Source organism: Aedes albopictus, chromosome 1 (assembly GCF_035046485.1).
Source record: "Aedes albopictus strain Foshan chromosome 1, AalbF5, whole genome shotgun sequence".
Taxonomy (NCBI): domain Eukaryota; kingdom Metazoa; phylum Arthropoda; class Insecta; order Diptera; family Culicidae; genus Aedes; species Aedes albopictus.
Window position 1 is genome coordinate 319713855 of NC_085136.1, and position 25931 is coordinate 319739785.

The 25931-nt window shown below is 39.7% G+C and overlaps 1 protein-coding gene across 1 annotated transcript in view; it reads left to right on the forward strand.

Annotated features, from left to right (window-relative positions):
• Nucleotides 1-25931, forward strand: part of LOC109398557 (dynein axonemal heavy chain 10) — a 341003-nt gene that overhangs the window by 62410 nt on the left and 252662 nt on the right.

Here is a 25931-nt window from a genome sequence, read left to right on the forward strand (position 1 = left end):
CGTCAGTAATCCCTTTCTGGGTTCTTTTCAAGATTCGTCCTGGAATTCATTCCGAGCTTCAAACAAGAAGTCATTCCGGGGATTCCTTTAAGATTTCTAAGATTTGTCCAGAAAGTACTGCTGGATATTACTCCAGAAATTCATTATAGGAATTTCTTTTTGTGATACTCCCAAAAACTCCTTCTGGAATTTAGCCAGACCTCTCAGCAATTCTTTCAGGGGATTCCTCAAAAAAAAAATCTTTCAGGGATTTCTCCAAGAATCCTTTTAGGCGATTTTTGTAGAAATTCAATATAGGATTCATCCAGAAATTTCTTCCGAGAATTTCTCCCGGGATTTCTTCTGTATATTGCTCAAGAAATTTCTTCTCGCGATTTCTTCGGGAATCCCTCTTGGGATTTCTACAGAGTTCCTTCAGATGTTTTCTCCAGGAATTCCAAAGAGGAGTTCTTTGTGAGGTTTTCTGCGGAAATTCTCGCAGATAATTTCTCTAGCAATTATTTATTTGTTTATTTATTTTTAACTTAACATTTGGAAGAGGGAAAATCCCTTTTGGAGCGTCCATAAATGACGTAGTTGGGGGGGGGGGGGGAGTCTAAGATTGTGCGACGAGCCATGTATTAGGTATGGGAAAATATGCTTCGAGGGGGAAGGGGGAGTAAAAAATCGGCCTAAAAATGCTACGTCATTTATGGACGTTCCCTTTGAGCGATTTCCATTCGAAATACTTCTCAAAAAAGCACAAAACCTCTTCATCTTTTCAAAAACCATTATAGTTATAAAACGAAAAAAAAAACATAGCAGCGCCAGAGTCTTGATACTTCAATTTCTCCAGGAATTACCTATGGATATAACTCCAGAAATTCATTGGAATCCTACAGGATATACCTCTAGCAAATTATGCTAAATATTCCTTTAGGAATTTCTTCTGGGAGACATCCAGGAATTCCTTGTTGGGAATTCCTTATGAAAATTCCTCCAGAAACTTCTTCTGAGTTTTTTTTTTCAGAATTCCCTTCAGGGATTTATCCAAGAATTTTCTTCAGAAATTCCTTGTTGGAATTCTATCTGGGGATAGCTCTAGAAATTACTTCCAGAATTCATCTAGAAAAGTTTTCATGGCATACCCCTAGCAATTTCTTCCGGGATTCGTTCAAGAACTCCTTCCGTAATTCGTCCAAAAATTCTTCTTGGAAGTCTGTCTGAATATTCTCAATACCTTCTGCGATTCTTCCTGGAATTATTACCCCCAGGAATTTCTCCTAAAGATTTCCAAAGAAACGCTTCCGAAGATTGCTCTAGAAATTCTATCTAGGTTTTTTTTTCTGAGTAATTTCTCCAGGAAATCATCCTGGGAATTTCCCCAGAAATTCCTTTTGAGATAATCAAGAACATCCTTCCAGGGATTCCTCTAAGAATTTTAGGATTCCTCTAAAAATTTCTTCAATTCCTTCGCAAAGTTCTTTCTGGTGATATCTCCAGGACTTCCTTCCGAGATTCGTCTGGAAATTGCTTTCAAAAACCGTCATGAAAATCATTCCGAGGTTACCACCAGGAAATGTTCCTGAGATTTTCCCATAATTTCTTTCCACGATTTCTTCAGGATTTTTTCCGTGACTCGTCCAAGAATTCCTTCCAAGATTAATCCATAAATTGCATCTCGCTAATCCTTCTGGAATTCCTTCCTAGATTCCTCCGAGAATTCCTTTAGAAGATTCTTCAAGGAATTGCTACAAGCCCGTGCACAAGGGAGGATTTTGAGCGTTTAACCCCTCCCATTGTCGAAGTTCTAGACACCAGCCGCCCCTCCACCTTTTGCCAAAAGTAGGAGAAACCCCTCCCATGTCTTCTGTCTTGTGCTCGGGCCTGCTTCTAAGAGGCATCCTGGAATTCCTTCTTGGGAACCTTTTGGGACTGGACTTCCTCCAGAAATTTCTTCTGAGATTTCCTATAGGAAGAAGGGTTTACTGCAGGTTTCCCAAAAAGGAATTCCTGGATGTCTCCCAGAAAAAAAAATCCTAGAGCAACCTCCAGAATGCCTTCCTGAATGAATCCCAGAATGCCTACAATCACGGACGAAATTCCTGGTTCACCAGAATTTGAGGAATCCTCAAAAGTAAATCCCAGAGGAATCTAGGATGCAATTCCTGGAGGATTGCCGAGAAGGAAATTCTGGATTAATCTTGGAAGGAATTCTTGGACGAATCACACAAAAATTCCTGGAGGAATCTCAGTAGGAAATTATGGGAAAGTCCCAGGAGCATTTTATGGTGGTAACCCCGCAGGGATTGCCTGAACGGATTTTGAAAGGAATTTCTAGACGAATCCCGGAAGGAAGTCCTTGAGGTATCACCAGAAAGAACTTTGTGAAGGAATTTCTGGAGGAATCCCTCAAAGTAATTTTTAGAATCCTGAAATTCCTAGAGGAATCCACGGAAGGATGTTCTTGATTATTCTCAAAAGGAAATAATCCAGAAAAAAAATCCTAGAAGGATTTCCCAGAGCATTTCTCAGAAAGCGTTTCTGGGGAAATCCCTAAAAATAATTCCAGGAAGAATCCCAAAAAGAATTCCTGAAGCAATCTTCAGACAAAATTCCAAGAAGGAGTTCCGGGCGATTTCCGGAAGTACTTCATTCCAAATAATCTGGGACGAACTTCAGAAGAAATTCTTGAACGAATCACGAAAAGAATGCTTGTACGATCCCCAGAAGAAATTCCTGGAGGTATTCCCTGAAGGATTTCCTAGACGAATTATGGAAGTAATTTCTAGAGCTATCCACAGATAGAATTCAAAGAAGGAATTTCTGGAGGTATCCTATAAGGAATTTGTGGAGGAATCTTCAAATGCAACTTTCGGAGGCATTCTTGGATGAACTCATCTGGGAATTTCAAGATGAACCATCAGAAGAAACTCCTGGATGAATCCCCAAAAGGCTTGCCGAGTGTCTTTTGGATGGAATTTGTTAAAGAATTCTCTGAAAAAAAAAATCTTGGATAAATTCCAGGGGGGAATTCTGGAAGAACCCCTAGAAGCGGTTTCTGGAGGAATTTTCATAAGGAATTCCCAACAAGGAATTCCTGAATGTCTCTCGGAAGAAATTCCTAAAGGAATCTTTAGTATTTATTCCTAGAGGTATATCCTGAAGGAATCCCACAAGGAATTCCTGGAGCTATCTCCAGAAGTAATTTCTAGAGAAATTATGTGCAAGAATTTCCGCAGCACTCCTCGTAGAAATCCCAGCAAGCATCCCTGGAGGAAACATCTGAAGAACTCCTGTAGATATCTCCACAAGAAACTCTTCAGAAAAGTCTTGGAAGGAATTACTGAATGTTAGCCAAAAAGAAAATCGAGAAAAAAAATCTGGAGGATCCCCATGAAGGAATTCCTGGAAGTATCATGTAAAATTCCTAAAGGAATCCCAGAAATAGTTCTTGTGAAAATCTCCAGTAGGATTTTCTGTGAAACTCGGAAGATTTTCCTGCAGAAATCTCAAGAAAAAATTCCTGAAATAATCCCCCAAAAAATGCAAAAGAAAATCCTGGATTAATCCTGAAAGGAATTTATAGTCGGATCTTGGAAAAAAAAATCCTGATGGTAATCCCGAAAAGATTGCCTGGACGAAGTTTGGAAGGCTACACCAGGAAGAAATACTGCCCCAGAAGCCCCAGACGTCAACTTAGCGAATATGGGCAGATAAGAAACTCCTCGTTGAAATCCTAGCAGTAATCCATGGAAGAATCATCTGAAGACACTAAGAATTATTTTGACGGAATTCATGGAGGAATCCCTAAATGCAACTTCTGGTGGGATCCTTGAAGGAATTTGAAGAGGATTCTCATGAAGGAATTCCTGGAGAATCACCTGATAGAATCCCTGAAAAGAATGCCTGGAATAATTCTGGAGGAATTTTTAAGATTTAGTTTCTGGGGCAAACCTAGCATTCCTGAAGGATAACCCAGAACGAATTTCTGTTTGAATCTCGGAAGGAATTCCAGGACTAATCTCGAAAGGAATTGCTGGACTCAACCCAGAATAAATTTCTGGTGTTATCCCCGAAAGGATTTCCTGAATGAATGACAGAAGTAATTATTGACGAGTTTTGGAAGTCTTTGATGGACGAATCCCAGAAGACATTACTGGATGTCACCCAAAAAGAAGTTCGAGAAGAAATTTCTGCAGAAGTCCCCAGAAGAAATTCCTGCATTATTTCCTAGAAAGAGTGCCTGGAAGAATCCCTAGAGAATTTCTGAAGGAATCCTCAGAAAGAATTCCTTGAAAAAAGAAATTCTGAATGAACTCCGGGAAGAATTTCTGAAGAAACTTGTGAACAAACCACTGCACGAACTCCTAGATGAATGCCATAAGAAGTTCCTGGTTGTATCCCAGAAAGATTTCCTGGAGTTTATTTTACAGAAAAAATCACGAGAATAATTTCTGGAAGAATCCCCAGATGGAATTCCCGGAATAATCCCGAATTGGAAATCCTGGAAGGATGTGCAGAAATTATTCCTGGGTATTATCTAAACGGAATTACTAGAGGAGTCCCTGGGAAGATTTACTGGATGATTTCTAGAAGAAATTTCTTGATGAATCTTCAAAATAAATTCTTCAATGAATCCTCAGAAAGAATTTCCAAAAGCAATGAAGGAATCATGGAAGTAATTCCTGAACGACTTTCGGAATGAACGAATCACAGAAGGTATGCCTGGAAAAAATCCTGGAGGAATCCCAGAAACAATTCTTGTAGGAATCCCTAGAAGGACTTCCAGGGGTAACCCCGAAAAGATTGCTTGGAAGAATTTTCAAAAATATTTTGAACGAATTTTAGAAGGAATTCCTAGACGAATCCCGGGAGGAAATTCTGGAGGTTTCACCAGAAAGAATCCTTTTATGGAATTTCTAGAATAATTCTAGAATTCCTAGAGGCATACCTGGAAGGATTTGCTTGATGAATCTCAAATGGGGAAATCTTCAGGATGAATTCCTGGAGGTATACCCAGAAAATCATAAACAAAATAACTAAAAGGAGTGCTAGAGAAATCCTCACAAGAAAGGAGATTCTTAGGAGGAATTCCCAGGGAAATCCCTAGAAAAGTTTCCTGCAGGAATCCCGAAAAGGAATAACTGGAAGAGACTTCAAAAAGAATTTTAAGAAAAAATTTCTTGGCGAATCCTGGAAGTAATTATTGGTCGAATTTCGGAAGGAATTCCTGAACGAATCACGGTAGGAATGCCTGAACGAATCTCGGAATAAATTCCTGGAGGTATCTCCTCGAGGAATAACTAGACAAATCCTGGATGTAATTTCTTGAGGTATTTTCAGATAGAATTCAAAAAAGTGATTCCGGAGGAATCTTCAGATGCAATAACTGAAAAAAATCTTTGATGAACTCGTAATTTCAAGAAAAAATCTTAGAAGGAATTCCTGGACGAATCCCAAGAATTCTTGAGGAATTGTCAAAAAAATGTCTTGGCTGAATCCCAGAGGGGAACGCTGGAAAATCCCCAGAATAGGATTCTGGAGAAATATTCAAAAAGAGTTTCTTCAGGATGCCCAAGATGAAGTTCCTTGATTTCTCCCGGATGAAATTCCTAGACAAATCTTTAACAGTAATTGCTGGAAGTATATCCTGAAGGAATTCCTGGACGAATCAAGGAAAAAAATCCTGGAGGAATCCCAGACGCAGTTCTTGAATGATTCTCAAGAACAAATTCCTAGATGAATCCCAAAAGGAATTCCAGTAAAAATTTTTAAAATAAATTTTTGAGGTAGGGTCTGGGACCATTTGGGCAGGACCACCTATTTTGGGCACTTGCTGCTATAACTCAGTCAATTTTGAACCGATTGACTTTATTTGTGAGACACGATCAGATGGGCACAATATCTAGCTATGTTCAAAAATTAAAGTCAATCGGCTTGAAGTTGATTGAATTACAGCTGCAAGTGCCCAAAATAGGTGCTCCTGCCCAAATGGTCCCAGACCCTATAGCCAGAAGAAATTTCTGAAGTAATCTTTACAAGGAATTGTTAAAAACAGCGCTCTAAGTGGCAAAATAATAGTGACTTTAGTGACCAAAATTATCAAAAAAGTGACCAAATAGTGACTAAATAGTGACCACAAAATTATTGAAAAATTGAACTTATATGCTGAATATTCGATGAATTAACTCATTCCTAAGAAAGTCAATATATAATTCTAAGCTAAAGTTTACAGTTTGAGCTGGTAAATACTTGAATGATATTTTTTGTTCTTGAGCTACATTTCAGTTATTTTGAAAGGAATTAGAATATGATAAGTTTAATAATCGATCATAAATTGATGCTAGTTCATTATACTGGCCATGCAATATCTGAAACCATTCCGGGGATATTCTGGATTGTGCTGGGGTCAGGATAGACTGAAGTCGGTATCAACTATTATGGCCACCCCGGACCATCAAGCACAGGTTCCACGGGGGTGCAATCGGGGACATTCATGGTTTGCAAACAAAACTTGTCGTGCGATGTATCCATCTTCATGATTTCGAGAGAATCGGGCAGAAAAAAAAATGACTGAAGTATGTATCAACTGATGTGACCTCTCAAACACAATAACACAAGAAATTATCACTTTTAGCCATTTGGCAAAATAGACAACTCCCCACCTCCCTGACCCCAGTACAACTTGGAATATCTCCGCAATACATGGCCACTTCAGTATAATAAACTAGCACGATTTTATGATCGATTGAGGGCGACTCCCAACAAATCGGATGAAAATTGACGAAATGCAAGCATTTTGAAAAAGAGTTATCGGGGGTCGGGTACGTGAAGGTTAACGAAAGAGCACATGTGATATCAGTGTACGAACTCGGAAAGGCATCAACTTTTTGAGCCAGAGTTTCCCTTATGTTATGTGGAAAGAGTCTTGAAGAAATTTTTAAAAAAGTGTTTAGAAGAAACTTCTGGATAAATTCTAAACAAAGCTTTTTAAATAATTCTGCCAACATTTCACTAAATTCAACAGTGAAGATTTACATAAGAAACTCCAAAAAACTCCCTCAAAAAGTATTTCGCATTCCAGCCCAAAGATGCTGAACAAATCATCTTACTACAATTGACATTCGATAACTTCAACATGTGTACATTTCAGTTCACATCAATTGACGTTAATGGGATCGTGAAATTCATTCGAGTGCTCATTAGGACCGACCTAGTACACCGTTTTGACGTCTAACGGTGCGATAACTGCAAATTTGTTGCCCTTACCGAACTGGTTTTTAAAGCATTGCACTGTACTAGCTTCACAGTTAGTTCATCAGAAATTCCACCTATTATAAAAACTCTTTAGCTATACAATTTTCGATTCGCTTAGAATATACCAATACAGGGGAACACAATGGATTATGTATTATCTCCGGTAGACTCAAATGTTCAAACATCTCATCATTACCAGTGCAATACAATGCGTGGACAATGACTGGATATAGGTCAATACAATTGAACAGAAATATAAAATGAAAATAATGAAGGAATGGTAGTGTTCTGTTAAAATGGATAAGTTTAAAAATTTCACAAATTTATCTAAAGTCTTAGACACATTTTCAACAAAGTGTTCCAAAAAAGAATAGAAACTATAGCTATAAGCCACATTAATGAAGACAGCTTTAACCGTGTAATAAGCGGCGCAGCTGATGTTTTTTTGTGAGATAAGCATTCAGAAGAAAATTTTGGCGATGCGTTCTAATCTAAATTACTATTTTCTCTTCTCCATAGTGTCATGTTTATTATCAAAATAGTGACTTAAGTGACAATTTTTCTGAAAAAAGTGACTTTAGTGACTTTTTCGGGCAAATAGTGACTTTTTAGTGACTGACTCGAAAATAGTGACCAAATCACTAAAAAGTGACTCGCTACCAGGCCTGTAAAAATCATCAGAAGGAATTTCAGCAGGAAGCCCCAGACGGAGCTGCACGTTGATATCCCAGCAGTAGTCTCTGGAAGAATCATCCGAAGAAGTTCCTGTAGAACCCCCAGAAGGAACTCATGGAGGAATCCCTGGAAAAAAAAAACCTACAAGTATTTTCTTGAGCAATTTCTGAAGGAGTACATGGAGGAATACCCAGATGGGATTTGTGGAAGGTTCTCTCTTTTTTTTCAGAAATTCGTAGAAAAACCTTTAAAGAAAATCCCAGCTGAATCTCGGAAGGAACTCCTGAATTAATCCTGGAGAAATCTGCAGAAGGAGCTTCCCTGCCAACAAAAATTCATATCCCTCCTCTCCTTGGCGTAACGTCCTCACTGGGACAAAGCCTGCTTCTCAGCTTAGTGTTCAATGAGCACTTCCACAGTTTTTAACTGAGAGCTTCCTCTGCCAATGACCATTTTGCATGTGTATATCGTGTGGCAGGCACGAACATACTCTATGCCCAAGGAAGTCAAGGAAATTTCCTTTACGAAAAGATCCTGGACCGACCGGGAATCGAACCCGTCACCATGGTATTCCATGGTCGTGCTGAATACCCGTGCGTTTACCGCCTCGGCTATATGGGCCCTTATATTCATATATGATGTAGTATACAATGCAAGAGTGGAAGCCATATGCAAACATGCTTCCATTTAAACGCAAGTAAAATGCACGGATATTGCCTTCACTTTAACAGCATATGCGATCGTGTGTTGACTGTGTCCTAGAGGGTTTTCCCGAAAAAACTACTGCATGAATACCCAGAACGAATACCGGGTTGAAATCGTAGCAGGAATTTCTGAAGGAATTCACAGTATGAACTCCTGGACGAATCTCAGAAGATATTCTTAGAGAAATCACCAGACAGAAGCTATTCCTGGCTTAATCTTCTATAAGGGAATTATTGCACAAATCCTCAAAAGGAATTCTTGCAGGTATGTTCAGAAAAGATTCCTCAATAAATCAAGAAAAAACCTACAAGAATATACAGAAGAAACTCCAGGAGGAATTTTCGGGAGAAATTCCTGGAGATTCCCTTAAAGGAATTTCTGGAGGATTCCCTATAATGAATTTATGCAAGAATCCCCAGATGGAGTTCTTCGATGAATTCCTAGGAAAAAAAAAATTGGTCGGATACCCTGATAAAATCCCTGAAAGGTATGTATGGATGAATCCCGAAAATAATTCGTGGAGGTATTTCCAGAGGCAATTTCTTTAAGAATCCCCAAAAGGAATTTTTGTTTCGATTTCAGAAGGAATTCCAGGTCGAATTTCAAATGATTCTTTAAACCCAGAAAGAATTTTGGAAGAAATGTTCGGACGAATCCTGGCAGTAATTCCTTGACTGAAAGAAAGTTTGAGAAAAAAATTCTGGAGGAGTCCCAAGAAGTAATTCCTGGGCGAATCACGGAAAAATTGCTGGAGAAATCCTGGTAACAGTTCTTACCGAATTTTCCAGAAGAAACTTCTGGATGGAACCCGGAAGATATTGCAGCAAGTAAGATGGAGGCCCTGCAAAAATCCTCTGAAAGAATTTCCGGAAGGATTTTCCTGGTGGTAACCCCGAATGGATTGCCTGGACGAAATTTGAAAGGAATTCCTGTAGAAATTCCCAGAAGGAATTCCTCAATGAATCCGCTGCAGGAATTTTTGGAGGGATTCACGAGGAATTATTGGTAGAATCATAAAAAAAATCTGGCCGAAGTCCGAGAAGGAGTTCCTGGATAAATTCATAGAGGAATTTCCGAAGCAACTCCTAAACTCCTGGAAGAAATTTCCGAAGCTACTCCTGGGAGAATTGAACATTGTCGAAGAAACTCTTGCATTTATTCCCGAAGGAACTCTCGGAAGAATCCCAGAAAAAAACTCCAGGAAGAATCGTAGAAGGAATTCCTGGACACGCTTCCAGAAAAAAAAACACTTCAGGACATATTTAGTGCAGTCGTACAAGAGATTTTTCGGGAAGAGCAGCAGAAGTTTCTTTGGAAATTTCTCAACCAGTATTCCTCCAGAAGTTCCTTCAAGATTTTCTCCAGGCGTTTTCTAAAAAAAATCTCAAGTCAAGAGTTCCTTTGGGATTCCTTCCTGGTGTTCCTTAGAATTTTCTTGGGAATTCCTTCCTGAGTGTTCCCCAGAAGAAATTCCTGTAAAAATCTCCAGCAGTATTCATGAATGAATCGACAGAAGCAATGCCTATAGCAGACCTCATAAGGGGTACCTGTGGTTAACCCCAGAAAAAAAAATCCTGTAGGAATCACCAAAAGGAATTCCTGTAGGAATCCCGCAATTCAATTCCTGTAGGACTCCCCAGATGAAATTTCAAACAAAAACCTTGAAAGCTCAAGCAACACGCATATCTCAAAAAATTCACGGCTGCGCAGGTGTTGGTTGTGCAGAAGTCATTGTGACTGACTTCTAACAAATTAGTACTTACTTGCTGAAAGTATGCCACAAAACCCGCGCTGCCATGACTCTTCAATGACATGTGTGTGGCTTGGGGTCATTCCTTAAATTACCCTAAACTTGTGTAAAAGTCCAGAGGCAACTCTGCAATAAATTTCTGCAGCAATTCCCGAAGCAATTTATGAGGAAATTCCCACAGAGAAATCTTGGAAGAATCTCAACATATAATTCCTCCTTGAACCCACAGCAAAAAACTCCTGCAGGAAACCCATATTTTTTGTAACATTACGATAAAATTCATTATTCATGGGAAAATCCTCTGACTAACTTCCGGAAGGAATCTCCAGGTAGAATAGCATGGAGACGTCGTCATCAGAAAAAGACTTTGTTTTTATTTGGGAATTTTAACTTATTTTATAGTTCTTCAGACCGTGAAAAAATTCCCGAAAGGAGTATTTGGAAAGATTTGATGGATGGAATCTCCATGGAAAGAAACTTCAGAAGGAATCCTAGAAATGATCTCCTGGTGGTATCCTGTAAGAAATTCATGATGCCTGGAGGTACCTCCAAGAGGAACTCTTAGATGAACACCCAGCTGGATAACATGGATAAATCTACAGGAATAGTGTTAAATTAGTGAACGTTAAAATACACGTAAAGGAGCTTTTGGAGGGATCCTAACACGAAATTCCTTAAAAGATTTGCTGGAGATAGCATAGCATAGCATAGCATGAATACTTGCGCAAATCTTGGAGGGAGTTGCAAAGTTGAATATATCCATTGACATTGCTGATGTTGCTACTATCTACAATGTCATAGATTCACTCAGCTCCACACACCTGGCCAAGTCCTTGCAAGCATTTATAAATCCCTTCAACAACTTAGAAAGAGCCCAGAACTAAAGCAGCTTCCAATAGATGAAAGGATGTTGAAAATAGCGAATTTTCAACTTATATGCAGTTATATAGCAAATATATACTGAAGTAGAATTATTTATAAATAAATAATATTGGAAAGATCTCACCAATTATTGTGTGGTTTTTGTGATTCAATGCCGATCATCAATTGTCTTGATTAATGTATTTCTCTGCTAAGAACAACACAATACTAAGCAAAGAACAACACAATACTGAAAACTAAACACCCGCGTATCTATTGTTTTGATTTTCACGCGAGACAATAGCGAACGCGATCGATTATGCTGCCATACTCACCCCTTACAGGGGGGGACTCCTCGCAAAATTCCACTCCGAAAAAGAAATCTGGAGGAGTCTTTATACAGAATTCGGAAGGAGCGCTTAGAGGAGCTCCTGCAGAGATTCCCGATAGAAACTTTCGGAGGAATCCACCGCATGAATTCCTTGAGGAATATTAAAAAAAAAATCCAGGCGAAAACACCGGAAGGAAAATCCATGTAAAATTCATAGTATGAAAAAAGCTAGAGGAATTCACTGAACAAACTCTCGGAGGGTTCCCTGAAGAATCCTCGAAAGGAACTCCACAAGAAAATCATTTAAACAATTCCTGAAGGAGTCTCCGGAGGAACTCCTGGAGAAATCATCCGAAGAAATCCCTTGGCCAATGTCTGAAGAATTCTTCACATAGAATTCCTATGGAAAGCCTCAGTTCAAGGAAATCGTGAAGGAATAAAAGTCTGGAGTCAAAGACAAATCCACTGCGGGAACTCCGTGAGAAGCCCTCGTAAGAAACTTTCATAGGGGTCTTCGGAAGGAATCCAATGTAAAATCCTCGGTTGAAATGTCTAAAGGTATCCACGGAAGAAACTCCTGGAGGAATCTACAAAAACGGGATTTCAGAAGGAATTTCTGGAGGTTGAAAATGTGACAATTTATGATTTTCTGGTAAGTTTCTGAAAAGCTACAGAAATTCAAATGGAGTTACAATAAAACTGGAAGGTGTTCGGTTGAAGTGTTGCTGATGTTCAGAAAGAAATTCTGATGTGCCATCGGGTAGTCTACAGACAGTAAAAAGAAAACTACGATTACTCCACGTTCTAGATGAATGTTAAGAGATTGGCTGCATAGTGCTTCTTTATTAATCATGTTTTATTACAATAAGCCTTTCAAATTTCTTACAATTATTAATTCAACGATTTTGAGGTGAATATTGTATTTGACTGTGAAGTGTATGTCGTCTTGCATATCTGTACATTTGAGCGATTTTAGTGAAACAATTTACATTTTCGATAATTTTAAAGTAAATTCTTAATTGTAAAGCGAATTTTCAACGTAAGTCATCAGAATAGGGTCTGTTTGATCAATAATCGATATTGAGAAGTATCCACTTTTATTAGCTATCCGGAACAAGACATACATCGCAGAGCATATCCAAGTTACACACATGTCCAAATTATATTTTTTATCCTATACGATGTATTCAAAGTAGACCATCAAATCATTTAGCAATTGCCTACCTTTAGGCGTTATTCGCGGTTTAGAGGATTTTAATCCTAAGATAACTCGATAGAAAATGTCGATTTTGGATCCCGGAAGCTCAGAGTTACAGATCCGTGGCATAAGTTTCCGACATCAGGACTCACCAGCAGGACTCTAAGGACGAATCCTGTATGATGGTCATGTCCTGAATTTGTTTTGGGAGGGAGCCATATGACTCGAATTAACGACAAATATGATTTCTATAGAAAATGTCGATTTTTGATCCCGGAAGCTCAGAGTTACAGATCCGTGGCATAAGTTTCCGACATCAGGACTCACCAGCAGGACTCTAAGGACGAATCCTGTATAATGGTCATGTCCTGAATTTGTTTTGGGAGGGAGCCATATGACTCGAATTAACGACAAATATGATTTCTATAGAAAATGTCGATTTTTGATCCCGGAAGCTCAGAGTTACAGATCCGTGGCATAAGTTTCCGACATCAGGACTCTCCAGCAGGACTCTAAGGACGAATCCTGTATGATGGTCATGTCCTGAATTTGTTTTGGGAAGGAGCCTTATGAGCCGAAATTACGACAAATATGATTTCTATAGAAAATGACGAGTTTTGATCCTGGAAGCTCAGAGTTACAGATCCGTGGCATAAGTTTCCGACATCAGGACTCACCAGTAGGACTCTAAGGACGAATCCTGTATGATGGTCATGTCCTGAATTTGTTTTGGGAAGGAGCCATATGAGCCGAACTATTGACAAATATGATTTCTATAGAAAATGACGAGTTTTGATCCCGGAAGCTCAGAGTTACAGATCCGTGGCATAAGTTTCCGACATCAGGACTCACCAGCAGGACTCTAAGGACGAATCCTGTATGATGGTCATGTCCTGAATTTGTTTTGGGAGGGAGCCATATGACTCGAATTAACGACAAATATGATTTCTATAGAAAATGTCGATTTTTGATCCCGGAAGCTCAGAGTTACAAATCCGTGGCATAAGTTTCCGACATCAGGACTCACCAGCAGGACTCTAAGGACGAATCCTGTATAATGGTCATGTCCTGAATTTGTTTTGGGAGGGAGCCATATGACTCGAATTAACGACAAATATGATTTCTATAGAAAATGTCGATTTTTGATCCCGGAAGCTCAGAGTTACAGATCCGTGGCATAAGTTTCCGACATCAGGACTCTCCAGCAGGACTCTAAGGACGAATCCTGTATGATGGTCATGTCCTGAATTTGTTTTGGGAAGGAGCCATATGAGCCGAAATTACGACAAATATGATTTCTATAGAAAATGACGAGTTTTGATCCTGGAAGCTCAGAGTTACAGATCCGTGGCATAAGTTTCCGACATCAGGACTCACCAGTAGGACTCTAAGGACGAATCCTGTATGATGGTCATGTCCTGAATTTGTTTTGGGAAGGAGCCATATGAGCCGAACTATTGACAAATATGATTTCTATAGAAAATGACGAGTTTTGATCCCGGAAGCTCAGAGTTACAGATCCGTGGCATAAGTTTCCTACATCAGGACTCACCAGCAGGACTCTAAGGACGAATCCTGTATGATGGTCATGTCCTGAATTTGTTTTGGGAGGGAGCCATATGACTCGAATTAACGACAAATATGATTTCTATAGAAAATGTCGATTTTTGATCCCGGAAGCTCAGAGTTACAAATCCGTGGCATAAGTTTCCGACATCAGGACTCACCAGCAGGACTCTAAGGACGAATCCTGTATAATGGTCATGTCCTGAATTTGTTTTGGGAGGGAGCCATATGACTCGAATTAACGACAAATATGATTTCTATAGAAAATGTCGATTTTTGATCCCGGAAGCTCAGAGTTACAGATCCGTGGCATAAGTTTCCGACATCAGGACTCTCCAGCAGGACTCTAAGGACGAATCCTGTATGATGGCCATGTCCTGAATTTGTTTTGGGAAGGAGCCATATGAGCCGAAATTACGAAAAATATGATTTCTATAGAAAATGACGAGTTTTGATCCTGGAAGCTCAGAGTTACAGATCCGTGGCATAAGTTTCCGACATCAGGACTCACCAGTAGGACTCTAAGGACGAATCCTGTATGATGGTCATGTCCTGAATTTGTTTTGGGAAGGAGCCATATGAGCCGAACTATTGACAAATATGATTTCTATAGAAAATGACGAGTTTTGATCCCGGAAGCTCAGAGTTACAGATCCGTGGCATAAGTTTCCGACATCAGGACTCACCAGCAGGACTCTAAGGACGAATCCTGTATGATGGTCATGTCCTGAATTTGTTTTGGGAGGGAGCCATATGACTCGAATTAACGACAAATATGATTTCTATAGAAAATGTCGATTTTTGATCCCGGAAGCTCAGAGTTACAAATCCGTGGCATAAGTTTCCGACATCAGGACTCACCAGCAGGACTCTAAGGACGAATCCTGTATAATGGTCATGTCCTGAATTTGTTTTGGGAGGGAGCCATATGACTCGAATTAACGACAAATATGATTTCTATAGAAAATGTCGATTTTTGATCCCGGAAGCTCAGAGTTACAGATCCGTGGCATAAGTTTCCGACATCAGGACTCTCCAGCAGGACTCTAAGGACGAATCCTGTATGATGGTCATGTCCTGAATTTGTTTTGGGAGGGAGCCATATGACTCGAATTAACGACAAATATGATTTCTATAGAAAATGTCGATTTTTGATCCCGGAAGCTCAGAGTTACAGATCCGTGGCATAAGTTTCCGACATCAGGACTCACCAGCAGGACTCTAAGGACGAATCCTGTATGATGGTCATGTCCTGAATTTGTTTTGGGAGGGAGCCATATGACTCGAATTAACGACAAATATGATTTCTATAGAAAATGTCGATTTTTGATCCCGGAAGCTCAGAGTTACAGATCCGTGGCATAAGTTTCCGACATCAGGACTCACCAGCAGGACTCTAAGGACGAATCCTGTATGATGGTCATGTCCTGAATTTGTTTTGGGAGGGAGCCATATGACTCGAATTAACGACAAATATGATTTCTATAGAAAATGTCGGTTTTTGATCCCGGAAGCTCAGAGTTACAGATCCGTGGCATAAGTTTCCGGTATCAGGATTCACCAGCAGGACTCTAAGGACGAATCCTGTATGATGGTCATGTCCTGAATTTGTTTTGGGAAGGAGCCATATGAGCCGAACTATTGACAAATATGATTTCTATAGAAAATGACGAGTTTTGATCCCGGAAGCTCAGAGTTACAGATCCGTGGCATAAGTTTCCGACATCAGGACTCACCAGCAGGACTCTAAGGATGAATGCTGTATGATGGTCATGTCCTGAATTTGTTTTGGGAAGGAGCCATATGAGCCGAACTATTGACAAATATGATTTCTATAGAAAATGACGAGTTTTGATCCCGGAAGCTCAGAGTTACAGATCTGTAGCATAAGTTTCCGACATCAGGACTCACCAGCAGGACTCTAAGGACGAATCCTGTAGGATGGTCATGTCCGGAATTTGTTTTGGGAAGGAGCCATATGAGCCGAACTATTGACAAATATGATTTCTATAGAAAATGACGAGTTTTGATCCCGGAAGCTCAGAGTTACAGATCCGTGGCATAAGTTTCCGACATCAGGACTCACCAGCAGGACTCTAAGGACGAATCCTGTATGATGGTCATGTCCTGAATTTGTTTTGGGAAGGAGCCATATGAGCCGAACTATTGACAAATATGATTTCTATAGAAAATGACGAGTTTTGATCCCGGAAGCTCCGAGTTACAGATCCGTGGCATAAGTTTCCGACATCAGGACTCACCAGCAGGACTCTAAGGACGAATCCTGTATGATGGTCATGTCCTGAATTTGTTTTGGGAAGGAGCCATATGAGCCGAACTATTGACAAATATGATTTCTATAGAAAATGACGAGTTTTGATCCCGGAAGCTCAGAGTTACAGATCCGTGGCATAAGTTTCCGACATCAGGACTCACCAGCAGGACTCTAAGGATGAATGCTGTATGATGGTCATGTCCTGACAAATATGATTTCTATAGAAAATGACGAATTTTGATCCCGGAAGCTCAGAGTTACAGATTCGTGGCATAAGTTTCCGACATCAGGACTCACCAGCAGGACGCTAAGGACGAATCCTGTATGATGGTCATGTCCTGAATTTGTTTTGGGAAGGAGCCATATGAGCCGAAATTACGACAAATATGATTTCTATAGAAAATGTCTATTTTTGATCCCGGAAGCTCAGAGTTACAGATCCGTGGCATAAGTTTCCGACATCAGGACTCACCAGCAGGACTCTAAGGACGAATCCTGTATGATGGTCATGTCCTGAATTTGTTTTGGGAAGGAGCCATATGAGCCGAACTATTGACAAATATAATTTCTGTAGAAAATGACGAGTTTTGATCCCGGAAGCTCAGAGTTACAGATCCGTGGCATAAGTTTCCGACATCAGGACTCACCAGCAGGACTCTAAGGACGAATCCTGTATGATGGTCATGTCCTGAATTTGTTTCGGGAAGGAGCCATATGAGCCAAAATTTCGACAAATGTGATTTCTATAGAAAATGTCGATTTTTGATCCCGGAAGCTCAGAGTTACAGATCCGTGGAATAAGTTTCCGACATCAGGACTCACCAGCAGGACTCTAAGGACGAATCCTGTATGATGGTCATGTCCTGAATTTGTTTTGGGAAGGAGCCATATGAGCCGAACTATTGACAAATATGATTTCTATAGAAAATGACGAGTTTTGATCCCGGAAGCTCAGAGTTACAGATCCGTGGCATAAGTTTCCGACATCAGGACTCACCAGCAGGACTCTAAGGACGAATCCTGTATGATGGTCATGTCCTGAATTTGTTTTGTCAAGGAGCCATATGAGCCGAAATTACGACAAATATGATTTCTATAGAAAATGTCGATTTTTGATCCCGGAAGCTCAGAGTTACAGATCCGTGGCATAAGCTTCCGACATCAGGACTCACCAGCAGGACTCTAAGGACGATGGTCATGTCCTGAATTTGTTTTGGGAAGGAGCCATATGAGCCGAACTATTGACAAATATGATTTCCATAGAAAATGACGAGTTTTGATGCCGGAAGCTCAGAGTTACAGATCCGTGGCATAAGTTTCCGACATCAGGACTCACCAGCAGGACGCTAAGGACGAATCCTGTATGATGGTCATGTCCTGAATTTGTTTTGGGAAGAAGCCATATGAGCCGAAATTACGACAAATATGATTTCTATAGAAAATGTCTATTTTTGATCCCGGAAGCTCAGAGTTACAGATCCGTGGCATAAGTTTCCGACATCAGGACTCACCAGCAGGACTCTAAGGACGAATCCTGTATGATGGTCATGTCCTGAATTTGTTTTGGGAAGGAGCCATATGAGCCGAACTATTGACAAATATAATTTCTGTAGAAAATGACGAGTTTTGATCCCGGAAGCTCAGAGTTACAGATCCGTGGCATAAGTTTCCGACATCAGGACTCACCAGCAGGATTCTAAGGACGAATCCTGTATGATGGTCATGTCCTGAATTTGTTTTGGGTGGGAGCCATATGACTCGAATTAACGACAAATATGATTTCTATAGAAAATGTCGATTTTTGATCCCGGAAGCTCAGAGTTACAGATCCGTGGCATAAGTTTCCGACATCAGGACTCACCAGCAGGATTCTAAGGACGAATCCTGTATGATGGTCATGTCCTGAATTTGTTTTGGGAAGGAGCCATATGAGCCGAACTATTGACAAATATGATTTCTATAGAAAATGACGAGTTTTGATCCTGGAAGCTCAGAGTTACAAATCCGTGGCATAAGTTTCCGACATCAGGACTCACCAGCAGGACTCTAAGGACGAATCCTGTATGATGGTCATGTCCTGAATTTGTTTTGGGAGGGAGCCATATGACTCGAATTAACGACAAATATGATTTCTATAGAAAATGTCGATTTTTGATCCCGGAAGCTCAGAGTTACAGATCCGTGGCATAAGTTTCCGACATCAGGACTCACCAGCAGGATTCTAAGGACGAATCCTGTATGATGGTCATGTCCTGAATTTGTTTTGGGAAGGAGCCATATGAGCCGAACTATTGACAAATATGATTTCTATAGAAAATGACGAGTTTTGATCCTGGAAGCTCAGAGTTACAGATCCGTGGCATAAGTTTCCGACATCAGGACTCACCAGCAGGACTCTAAGGACGAATCCTGTATGATGGTCATGTCCTGAATTTGTTTTGGGAAGGAGCCATATGAGCCGAAATTACGACAAATATGATTTCTATAGAAAATGACGAGTTTTGATCCTGGAAGCTCAGAGTTACAGATCCGTGGCATAAGTTTCCGACATCAGGACTCACCAGCAGGACTCTAAGGATGAATCCTGTATGATGGTCATGTCCTGAATTTGTTTTGGGAAGGAGCCATATGAGCCGAACTATTGACAAATATGATTTCTATAGAAAATGACGAGTTTTGATCCTGGAAGCTCAGAGTTACAGATCCGTGGCATAAGTTTCCGACATCAGGACTCACCAGCAGGACTCTAAGGACGAATCCTGTATGATGGTCATGTCTGAATTTGTTTTGGGAAGGAGCCATATGAGCCGAAATTACGACAAATATGATTTCTATAGAAAATGACGAGTTTTGATCCTGGAAGCTCAGAGTTACAGATCCGTGGCATAAGTTTCCGACATCAGGACTCACCAGCAGGACTCTAAGGACGAATCCTGTATGATGGTCATGTCCTGAATTTGTTTTGGGAGGGAGCCATATGACTCGAATTAACGACAAATATGATTTCTATAGAAAATGTCGATTTTTGATCCCGGAAGCTCAGAGTTACAGATCCGTGGCATAAGTTTCCGACATCAGGACTCACCAGCAGGATTCTAAGGACGAATCCTGTATGATGGTCATGTCCTGAATTTGTTTTGGGAAGGAGCCATATGAGCCGAACTATTGACAAATATGATTTCTATAGAAAATGACGAGTTTTGATCCTGGAAGCTCAGAGTTACAGATCCGTGGCATAAGTTTCCGACATCAGGACTCACCAGCAGGACTCTAAGGACGAATCCTGTATGATGGTCATGTCTGAATTTGTTTTGGGAAGGAGCCATATGAGCCGAAATTACGACAAATATGATTTCTATAGAAAATGACGAGTTTTGATCCTGGAAGCTCAGAGTTACAGATCCGTGGCATAAGTTTCCGACATCAGGACTCACCAGCAGGACTCTAAGGACGAATCCTGTATGATGGTCATGTCCTGAATTTGTTTTGGGAAGGAGCCATATGAGCCGAACTATTGACAAATATGATTTCTATAGAAAATGACGAGTTTTGATCCTGGAAGCTCAGAGTTACAGATCCGTGGCATAAGTTTCCGACATCAGGACTCACCAGCAGGACTCTAAGGACGAATCCTGTATGATGGTCATGTCTGAATTTGTTTTGGGAAGGAGCCATATGAGCCGAAATTACGACAAATATGATTTCTATAGAAAATGACGAGTTTTGATCCTGGAAGCTCAGAGTTACAGATCCGTGGCATAAGTTTCCGACATCAGGACTCACCAGCAGGACTCTAAGGACGAATCCTGTATGATGGTCATGTCTGAATTTGTTTTGGGAAGGAGCCATATGAGCCGAAATTACGACAAATATGATTTCTATAGAAAATGACGAGTTTTGATCCTGGAAGCTCAGAGTTACAGATCCGTGGCATAAGTTTCCGACATCAGGACTCACCAGCAGGACTCTAAGGACGAATCCTGTATGATGGTCATGTCCTGAATTTGTTTTGGGAAGGAGCCATATGAGCCGAACTATTGACAAATATGATTTCTATAGAAAATGACGAGTTTTGATCCTGGAAGCTCAGAGTTACAGATCCGTGGCATAAGTTTCCGACATCAGGACTCACCAGCAGGACTCTAAGGACGAATCCTGTATGATGGTCATGTCTGAATTTGTTTTGGGAAGGAGCCATATGAGCCGAAATTACGACAAATATGATTTCTATAGAAAATGACGAGTTTTGATCCTGGAAGCTCAGAGTTACAGATCCGTGGCATAAGTTTCCGACATCAGGACTCACCAGCAGGACTCTAAGGACGAATCCTGTATGATGGTCATGTCCTGAATTTGTTCTGGGAAGGAGCCATATGAGCCGAAATTACGACAAATATTTTTTAAATACAGGATGTTGATGTTTAATGCTGGAAGCTTAGAGTTATAGATCCGTTGTATGAGTTTTTGCTTTCAGGAAACGGGCTTATTGTTTGAATTTTGTATTTAGTATGTCTGTATTTATCACAAAGTAATCTGCATTGAAATTGCAGTATTGCAAAAAAAATGCATTGATTGATCTGCCGGATCGTTCAAATCCACGTAATACCCCTAAATGTATACCTTCCTGATACATTGCTTGGAGGATAACTAATCGTACTAAAAAGTAATTCACTGTTTTCTGCTTATACTCCTGAATATATGCAATCTGAGTATATTCCTGGAGGATGGCTTGGGAAGATAACTAATCGTACTAAAAAAATAGCACAATATTCGTGGAGGATGGAACTTGGAGGATAACAAAACCTCGCTGTTGATCTCAAGCTTGTTGGTTTGGACCCAGTTGCCAACAGATTTTTTGATTAGCGGGGTAACATTGATTGGCTTGACCGACCTCATGAAATGTTCATGGATCATTTCCAGTATGCTTAATTTTAAGTTTTTTACGCTTTTCATAAGTCTTATTTAATGAAGTTTGTCATAATCAACACAATGAATTTTCATGAGGTATTCTTATGGCTTCCATAATATTTAAAGAAAAAGACAATTCACACCGTCTTCAGCCCGCACCCTGGCCCGCACAGACTGAACACATTACTTACACTAGACAACGGACGAGACACAGAACACCCTGTAGCCCAGTGATGAATTTTTCGTTTGACGAACAGTTTCCACCGACTGGAGCGGGAATCGAACTCACACTTCGAGGCTTCGATATGCCTAGACGACTGCCGTCGCTAACCACACGGCCACGAAGCTCACAAAATAATATTTAGTTATAGCAAAAGTTCATAAGGTGTTTTGATGAATTTCGTTATTATATTCGCTGGGTGAACTAAATCGATATCCCTGATTTCGAATATGCTGTCCAAAGCCATACAAATTATGTGCTTTTTTTTGTCACTGTCAAACCGTCTAAACTAATAACGCCTTAAGGTAGGCAAACTTTTAGGGAATTGAAAACCTTCTTTTAATAAATCGTATATTTCATCAACCCGGTTACGGTCGAGTCGTGTACTGAGTACACGCACCATGAAAAAAGCACATTTGTGGTACACAGCGTGAGCGTGGTGTCGCTGAGGGTGGCTGAAGACGCGACTGTTCGAGGGTTAAAAAGGATCACTTTCGTAGTGTGCCGCGCTTGTTGATGAGAGTGAACATTTTCGCTCCCGTCGTTTATTTTTAGTTTCATTTTTATCAAATTTTCCATTTTCCTCAGTATTGAATGTTTTTGATTCCTGTATAAAAAGGACCAAAAATTTTGTTTTGGGACTGAATCACCTTCCTCAGCGTCATGCTCAAACTACTATTCTTATATAAGATGATGGTAACAATTTTCGAGCTTTCGGATATGGATGGGATAGTTCATTTTTTCAAAATTGATTCATAAAGTTACACTCATAGCACAATTATGGGTTAGGTACCTACTCAAGAAGCAGTCGTTTCATAATCGATTTTCATACAGAAATAACATTTACATTATTTTTATTTTGCATTCTTATCATTGCAACTCCTTTTTATTGTTTTATATAAAAATCTGCTGAAAATTACTAAAAAGTTGATGAATAATAATGAAAACTACATTAATGGGCCAAAATTGGCTGTGTAACAATTATGGGTCAACTTGTTGTCTACCTATTATTTATTTAGTTACTCAAGTTTTATCTATTTTGTTAATGAATTATCATTTATTCTCGTTAGATCAACTATATTAGAATCTAATGCTGGTCTCAAATCTCTTAACGAAGCGTGTTTTCATGATTTGAAATCAATTTTTCAAAATTGGGACCAAATCTCCATCCACCCACACCATCGATAAACGCCTAAAAGTATGCAATGTATATGTACGCACTGCCGCGTGCAGCATAGATGTCCCATGTTAATAGGGATTCCTATAGAACATGGGACAAATATGCTGCACACGGCAGCGCAGAACTCTCAATTACATATATGCTGCACAAAAAGTCACCCATAATTGCGTGATTTTCACGCAGCAATAATGAGTCACTTAAATTTTGTCTGAAATTAGCTTTAATTAGCTGCAATCACATTAGTTTCCACATTAGGAACACAAATTTTACCTTTGTTCTGGTGGCGATACCATTTCGTACTTGAAAATCACTAAAGATCACTTTTACAGAGCTTACGAAAGCAGCGCACGCACTTTATTCACAATCGAAGCGTTACTTTGACAGATGGTTTTGCACCGAACAAAAGTTTTTGAAAATTTGTATGTTATTATTGGAAATACTGTTACATGGGAAAATATTAGGAAAATTTGCTGAAAAACTATGAAAGATACCCCATTTTACTGTACATTTTTGGTTTACCCTTAAAGAATCTAATTGCTATAACTATTACAAGTTCAAGCTTCTATGTTGCAGGAGCTAGAGAACGTATTCTACGAGAAAGGCACTATCACCGCTAGGTGGATTAATCTGGGTTTTTCGTTTCGTTTTAAAAAACAAATGGCTTCCATAAGATTGTTGCAAGCAAACTTCTGTTACATTTGAATTAGAATATCCACAGCATGCTGTTCACTTACGGCAGCACTTACTTGCAAACCTACTCACTCTTGAACTCTCTCGCTTGCCAACATAGTTACACGTCAATTTAATAACTCACTCAACAAAATTCACTTGTATACTCATTACTAGGCGAGTGAGTAAGAAAAAAGAAAATGCTGGCTCCGCAATGAGCATGAGCATGAGCATAGATCGGGGTCTCCAGTTAGCCTAGTGGCTAAAGCTTTGGATCGCCAATCCGGAGACGGCGGGTTCGATTCCCGTTCTGGTCGGGAACTTTTCTCGACTTCCCTGGGCATAGTGTATCATTGTCCTTGCCTCACAATATACAAATTCATGCAATGGCAGGCAAAAAAAGCCCTCTTCAATTAATAACTGTGGAAGTGCTCAAAGAACACTAAGTTGAAGCGAGGCAGGCTAAGCCCCAGTGGGGACGTAAAGAAAGGTCGAATTTTTAGCTAAAATCTTTCGTGAGACAATCGGGTGAATGGTGAATGTATAAATTTAGAATCAATTCAATGACTTACCAACTCACGGCATATTTGATAATTTCACAGAGAAGAATCAACTCTTATCGAAAAAGCTGAAAACTGAAATGAACTGTCAGGAATTATTTTGTCTTACCTGAAAGCTGCAAGTGTCTTCTTTATTTGGCGATTACCAAACCATTTACTTACCAACTCACTCAGTCAATCAAGCATCAGAATCACACAATATCCGATAGGGTAAGTGTACCAGTTATCGCCATAGTGGTTCCCTATTTGGCCATAGTCGAAATTAAGAAAGTTTTCAAGTTTTGATCTATTATGAAAGTTTTAGTAGCAAGGATTGAAATGTATCTTGTCATTAAAACTCTTGAAATGATGCAAAATTTTGAATTATCTTAAATAAGCACTATGGCCAAATAGGGAACCACTATGGCAATAACTGGTACACTCAGCCTAAATAATAGCAAAAAAAACTACTCACTCTTGAACTCTCTCGCTTGCCAACATAGTTACACGTCAATTTAATCACTAACTCAACAAAATTCACTTGTACACTCATCAATTCAAATCACCACTTGTCTAAATCACCAATTAAACTGCTAACTCGTCAACTCACCAACATACTCATTCAAATACTCACTTACTCATCAATCTGTTCACATACCAACTCACTTTTCCTTGAACTTTCTTAAACTCACCAACTTTACCACTGACTTACAACTTACATGTCACACTTTTCAATTCACTCGATTATCAACTTGCTCTCTTGCTCATCAACCTAATCACTCACAATCACTTAATCTTCCGTTAGTCATACTGGTAACTACCACCCCCATCATCACGCTGATGATATGTACAACAAGCGAGCTATTTTGGGCATGTTGTACAAAACACAAAAGTGTGACTATAAAGGGTTAATTTTCAAATCACTCACTTACCAAATTCAACTCACTAATCACTTCACTAAATTATTTCCTTATTCTATTCTCAAATCACTAGTTCACCAACATTCACTCACTATAAGCATGTGCATTAGCGGAGCCAGCTTTTTCTTTTTTCTTAGTCACTCTCCTAAACATGCAAGAGAAAGAGCGGGACGGAAGAGGAGGTAAGCTGCCTCCTCTTCCATCTTTTTCATTCTCGTGTATGTTTAGGAGAGTCAGTAAGAAAAAAAAATGCTGGCCCGACAATGAGCATGAGCATGAACATAGATGTCCGTACAATTCGTAGTTCACCAACTTTCACTCATCTATTCACTTATATAACAATTCACTCACTCACCAATTCCCTCGCCAACTCACACATTTTTCAACTCATCGTCTCACTAACTCATCATCTCAATAACTCATCAACTATCTCTCTCACGAACTGGGCTATATCGAAAGGTCTCGGCGCTTGTTTTTCGTTATGCAGTTTGAAGTCAGACCGAATTTTTAGCTACATTCTTTCGTGAGACAATCGGATGAATGCATAAGTAAGAATCAATTCAATGAATTACCAACAATTTCACAAAAAATAATAATCTCTTTTCGATAAAGCTAAAAACTGAAATGAACTCTCAGGAGTCATTTGGTCTTACCTGAAAGCTGCAAGTGTCTTCTTTTATATGGCGATTATCAAGCCATTTACTTACCAACTCACTCGCTCAATCAAGCATCCGAATCACACAAGATTCGGGAAGCGAAAAGGAATCAATAGGAAAAAATAGCACTGAAAAGTACTATAGTTAGTGTAGTTCTGAGATGGTAGTATAACACTTTCCTAAGCGTACAGTTAGTGTTCATACAGACGGTGCTCACAAAAAACTCAACTCGTATCACT